Source organism: Octopus bimaculoides, chromosome 18 (assembly GCF_046866305.1).
Source record: "Octopus bimaculoides isolate indiv1 chromosome 18, ASM4686630v1, whole genome shotgun sequence".
Classification (NCBI taxonomy): domain Eukaryota; kingdom Metazoa; phylum Mollusca; class Cephalopoda; order Octopoda; family Octopodidae; genus Octopus; species Octopus bimaculoides.
Window position 1 is genome coordinate 49,914,881 of NC_142945.1, and position 6,162 is coordinate 49,921,042.

A 6,162-nucleotide genomic window follows, 5' to 3' on the forward strand; every position below is an offset into this window, starting at 1 on the left:
AACTGGCTCATTTAAATTATGGAGTTATTCGGTATTGATTGGAGATACAGTGTGTCATGGAGTTACAGTGTTTCATGGAGTTACAGTGTTTCAACTGCACACAGCACCTAACTTTATGGTGGTCCTACAGTTGAGCCCGGAATATATTGCTCTTAAAATGTAACATGAATTCATTTCACCTGTACGTAAATTTCACAATCATCCAATTACCGTTGCTCATACAGTAAGAATTTCAGATATTAAACAATACGCTTTGACATACTACAAAGTAGCATTAATATGGTTTTCAGTCGGATATATGTGTATATATGCTTACATAATTTGTAAACATGTCCGCTACGGGAAATCAGATTTGAAGTAATATACCTAATATACTAGAATATATATGAGTATGCGCGTTGTGTGTGTACTTAATATACTTGATATGTGAGAATACATAGATGCATACATACATATACATATACATATACATATACATATATATATATATATATATATATATATATATATATATATATATATATATATATATATATATATATATATATATATACATACACGTCACATACATAGATTGATTTATAGTAGAGAAACATCTGTTATATCATGCAGTCTCTTTAGCTCAGCAGCTGAAATATAGAAGAACTTTCCAGCACTAAACGTTGTTTTAACCGGTAACGTTATGAGGCTATTTTCGCTCTATCTCTTTATTCTCTTATTTGGTAAGTACTTATATCTGTATATTTGTTTCCCAGTCAATATATGAAAATATTTCCCCCATACATCTCTTTCTTCGGACATTTGCGTGTAAGGAGATAGATAAGTATTCATACATACATATATACACATGTATAACTATCTATTTGTCTGTCCATAATTATATAATTTATATTTATATATTGTGTATATATATATATATATATCCGCTACGGGAAATATATATATATATATATATATATATATATATATATATATATTATATAAAAATGTGGCTCTTACAGAAAGTTCCTCTAAAGAACTCGGTTAGCAGCCCACATAGTTATCCACTACTGAGTAGCATAGAGTTTCGATGCAGCTAAGATCAATAAAACTGAATCGAGGAAACTATTCTACGAAGTATGAAAGCTGTATATATTTATTTAACCACTTGGCAGCTTTAGGATTGTGGCCGTTTCTCAGCCATGTTCATGTGTTTATAATCTTATTGTGTAAGTAATTATGCTTGCATGTTGACCTCATGACCTATCCTTCTATATTTGTATTGCTTTGTGAATAAACAATTGAAGTTTATAATGCGTTCCATATATATGAATACAATCAGATAAACTTAATTTATTTCAGACTATACCTATTAACATATAAAAAGACTACCGTAATCCTAATCATATCAGTTGTCTGCATTAGTACAGTCACCCCTCATAGCTCCTATGGTGTGTTTTGTATACATATGCATACTCACACACACCTACACATACATACATACATACATACATACGTACATATATATATATATATATATATATATATATATATATATATATATATATATATATATATATATATATATATATATATATATATATATATATATATCCTATATATATATATATATACGTATGTATGAATCTTTGATGTTTGCTAGTATATATAGATATAATTTTATATGTATACACATATATATATGTATATATGTATGCATCTATCTATCTATCTATCTATCTATCTATCTATCTATCTATCTATCTATCTATCTATCTATCTGTCTATCTATCTATCTATCTATCTATCTATCTATCTATCTATCTATCTATCTATCTATATATATATATATATATATATATATATATATATGTATATATATACATACATATATATATATATATATATATATATATATATATATATATAATATATATATATATATATATATATATATATATATATATATATATATATATATATATATATGTATGCAAGTGCACGTAGGTATAAGCGATATGTTCCGAACAATATAATTATCCTTCTCAAACATGTGGAGAATAAATTATTAGCAACTATGCCTGATTAATCTGGAATGCATATGAAGGTTGGTGATAGAATGTGGTACAGATAAGTATTCTTTGATCTAAAAACGTTGGTTACTTTAGAGTTTGTATATCAGAGTTTAAACATCGCCATTATTAATCGACCTAAGGAATCCAGCTTTACACTAGTTTCTCAATGGTTTCTGTTAAACCCAAGTATTATAAATCAATTCTAGTTTACACAATATAATCTTATGTATTCGTCACTCCATGAAACTCTCGGAGTAAAGAATACAAACTTTTGTTGACTTATTTTTCGATGGATTTTGTGTAAAATATTTTTTTCGAAGTAAACTTAATGCCCAAAAGTATGTAAATCTAAAAGGTGAACTTCCTATTTCTAGGTGTAGCTGTAATGGATAAATGTGATCATTATGGAAAGCATCATTGCGGTGGGTTGGTTCGACCATATACTATGATTGACCCGAGCTGCCGGTATGTATTGTCTTATTCATACTTACCGCATTACAGCACTAAAGCTCTTTCCCAGAAACACACAATAATTAATAAACAATAGTCACACGAACACGCATACACATATTCTTCATTTGAAGTGGTTCAAAGATAACAACTATTTTATTATTTTCTTTTTCTTACACCACATTTTCCTTTACATTATTTACATTTGGCGGTCATTTGTCCTCGTCTTGTTTGTTTTTAACACAAGGTTTCGGCTGATATACCCTCCAGACTTCATTAGGTGTCTTGTGGAAATTTCTAACCCGGATTCTCATTCGTAATGCATTTTTCGATGTTGTTATTATTATCATTATTATTATTATTATTATTATTATTATTATTATTATTATTATTGCTTTTGCACAGCTTCTAAGGCTGGAGATGTACTACAGTATCAGCTGTTCATTACCAGTGAAATCAGGTAACACCTCTTATTTTTCGAGCACCTTTCAGAGTATTCGAGCGGTTCCAAGCAGTTCCGTTTTCTGCAAGTGCTCCACATTTACTGCAGCCCCTATTTGTTCCACGTACTTCTCGAGATTTTTACTCACTGTTTCCAGGGCTCCGACAATGATTGGTACTACTGCTACCTTTTTCATCGGCCACAACTGCTTTTCCCAAGCTAACCTGTCATATCTCTCGACTTTTCTTTCTTTCTTATCACATACCTCGTTGTCAGCTGGGCATGCTGTATCTATGATCTAGAATAGTTTGTTTTCTTTCTAAATTAAGACTATGTCCAGCTTCCTATTCTCTATCGCATGGTCGCATAGTAATAATAATTATGATAATAATGACATCGAAAAATACCTTAGGAATGAGAAACCATGTTCGAAATTTCCTCAAGTCACCTGTTGAAGGCTGGAGGGTATATCAGCCGAAATGTTGTGTTAACAGCAAACAAGACGAGGACAAATATCCGTCAAATGTAAATAATGTAAACAATGTACATAATTCCTCACCTCTTAAATATAGAACTGCACCTTTTTCTTTTATCATTATCCCGTTCTTTCTCATGTTTTCTCCAAGCCCATCGTCTCATCTCGTTTCTTTTTTTCCGAACACCAATTGTTTTTTTTTGTTTTTTTTTCATTTTTTTGCGGTAGATGTCTAATGCCAGATTTGTACTGTAAAATTTAGCTTTTAAAATTCCCCGTAAAAATTCTATTCTAACCCTGAGAGATTTACTGACCGTGGACGTTATTCTACTGGATTTTTTCGTCCAACCAACTTGATGTCGAAGTGTCCTAAACATGTTTTCAGCAAATCGACCGCTGATGTTTAATGTCTTAAACATTTCATGTGAGAATACGAAACAAATGTATCTGTTTGAATCCTATCTCAAATTTGAATGTTGATTAGCTACGTCGATGGACCTGTTTCTACTTCATTCCTAATTTCTACTGCTAGGGTTGCCTTTGCCTTATCTTTATAATTAAAAAAAAAATAATTAGTAATAACAAACGATTTAAAGATATTATCCGTAGAGATTTGATGATAGAATTACTTGCCTATATATTTTCTTCTAAGATTGAACACGATAGCTCTGGACACAATATACGCCAATTCATTACCCACTGCTATTGTTTTCAATATTTAAAACGTAATAACACAAGAAAATTGAATGTTAGTTTTACAAATGAAATTTTGTGATTAGTGTTTATACTGCAGGGGCTACAGGAAGTTTATACAATGCACCAATGGAAAGATATTTCGGTGTTATGCATTTTTTAAGTCCAATGCAGAGTGTGTGGTAAGTTTTCTTTTTTATTATTACGATTTTATTTGTAAGACATGTATGTGAAGAGAATACAAACCATTGCTAAATCATCCATCATTGTTTCAATGTAAGCATAAGTTCTATCGATTTTGAGTGAAAGAATTTAATCGCATTGAGGCCTTCAAAAGAACTTAAACCAAGAAAGCGGCGAGATGAAAAATATACAACAGCCATTTTCATTACGTTCTAATGATTTCATCTCCCATAGCAAAATTTACCATGAGCTATATTACACACCCAACCTTTTGGGCTGAAATGAAATTGATTTTAACTAAAATGATTCGTTTCAGCCCTATAAGCATTTACTTCTTCTATTATAAGTCTTTGAGAAATCGGTTTATTTCGTTATTGCCTGATTAGCTCACGCACTTCAGGCGAAGTTTGGTGGTGTAACTAGAGATTTGAACTCACGTTGCTTCGATTCCCAGACTGGGCGTTTTCTTGTATTCTTCAGTAAAGCATTTACTTTCATCTAGATCCTGTTCATGCTTTTTTAATTACTCACCCTGATATGGAGGTCCTCCTGTTCAGAGTGATCGTTTTCATATCGATCGCTTATACGCCATGGAAACCGGTTAACCGCTCGTACTCCATAAAGACACGAACAATTTTTAACCAGGTTTTACCGTTATCTAATTTGCAGTTACATATAATTCCTAACATTAAAAGTGATAATACATATTTCAGATTAGTATCAATAGCAAATACAAGGGTTCTAAACCGAGTCGCTCTTTTTGTAAAAGTCCCATGCGCAACCGCTACACAGTGTTACTCATCCTGAAATCTGTTCAGTTATACGTTTAGTCAATACACTGTCATATCTGTAACATTCACTAATTCATAAATTCATAAAGCACAATAATATAATTCGTCATATATTGTATCACTTTATAATTGTTAATAATCCAAGAAGTTTAATATTTTCATTTCTTCTGAAATAATATATCCAGGTTATGAAGGCCACACAATATATATTCACTAAATCCTAATGCTATTCAAATGTTGTGTAGGATACAGTTATCTACCGCACTGATGAGAATAATTGTCAGGTAAGATACTTTCTGTAACCCTGTGATTTTTAGGAGAAAATACTGTTAATGTTCAATATTAGAACAGTTACTTAATAAAGTTAGTTCATATTTAACTATTGTCAATTTTCATTCCATAGAAACTGATTTTGGAAGGAAAAAGCATGTGTTAGTTTTTACGTATCAGAATTCTAGAAATGTGTTAAAACTAAAAATCGCTCTATGATATTTATTCGGAACATGTAGTTGCAAAATCCACAATGTAGGAGAAAATGAAATTGAAATTGTCTAAAGCAGTGTGGCAATGTATATACACATATTTATTCGTTATCACTTATACTACATTGTATTATTGCAATAGGAAATATATAATTTCATTTAGAAATTCAGAATGTCTGTAATATACGCACATTAATATTACTCACCTATACATGAATATAATAGCAATAACCAACATAGAATAGCACTATCTTCAGTATAAATGTATGCAAAAATAAATCTTTTATTCTCTTTACAGGGATGCTCTACACGTTATTCTCTACTCCAGGAGTGTTTATATTATTTACGCCATTTCAAATAAATACAAAAACATTTATTGTAATTATCAATTTGTGTTATTCTTTAGTTTTTATAGATTATAAATTTTGTATCTCCGAAATTAATTCTAGGATCAATTAAAAAAAAAATAAAGATGATTCTTACCTGCTTCACGCACAAATGGCATTATTTTAATCTTACAATGTGAGATTTCAGTAACCCTTAATAACGTCAGTTTTGGCGATAATCCCTTGAAAAGGAAAATGATATATAA

General features: G+C 30.4%; 1 long non-coding RNA gene across 9 annotated transcripts in view; it reads left to right on the top strand.

The window, feature by feature from the left end:
- Positions 1–5,959, top strand: part of LOC149132069 (uncharacterized) — a 9,259-nt gene extending 3,300 nt beyond the window's left edge. For 2 of the 9 annotated variants that reach the window (XR_016245049.1, XR_016245045.1), the window contains exons 2-5: positions 2,429–2,519; positions 4,215–4,296; positions 5,274–5,372; positions 5,869–5,959. This is a non-coding gene — a long non-coding RNA (uncharacterized LOC149132069). Of the gene's footprint in view, positions 182–542; positions 723–2,428; positions 2,520–2,909; positions 2,965–4,200; positions 4,297–5,273; positions 5,373–5,868 lie in introns of those variants that run through there. The other 7 variants (XR_016245052.1, XR_016245053.1, XR_016245050.1 and 4 more) reach the window with 7 other exon arrangements.
- The last annotated feature ends 203 nt before the right edge of the window (positions 5,960–6,162 follow it).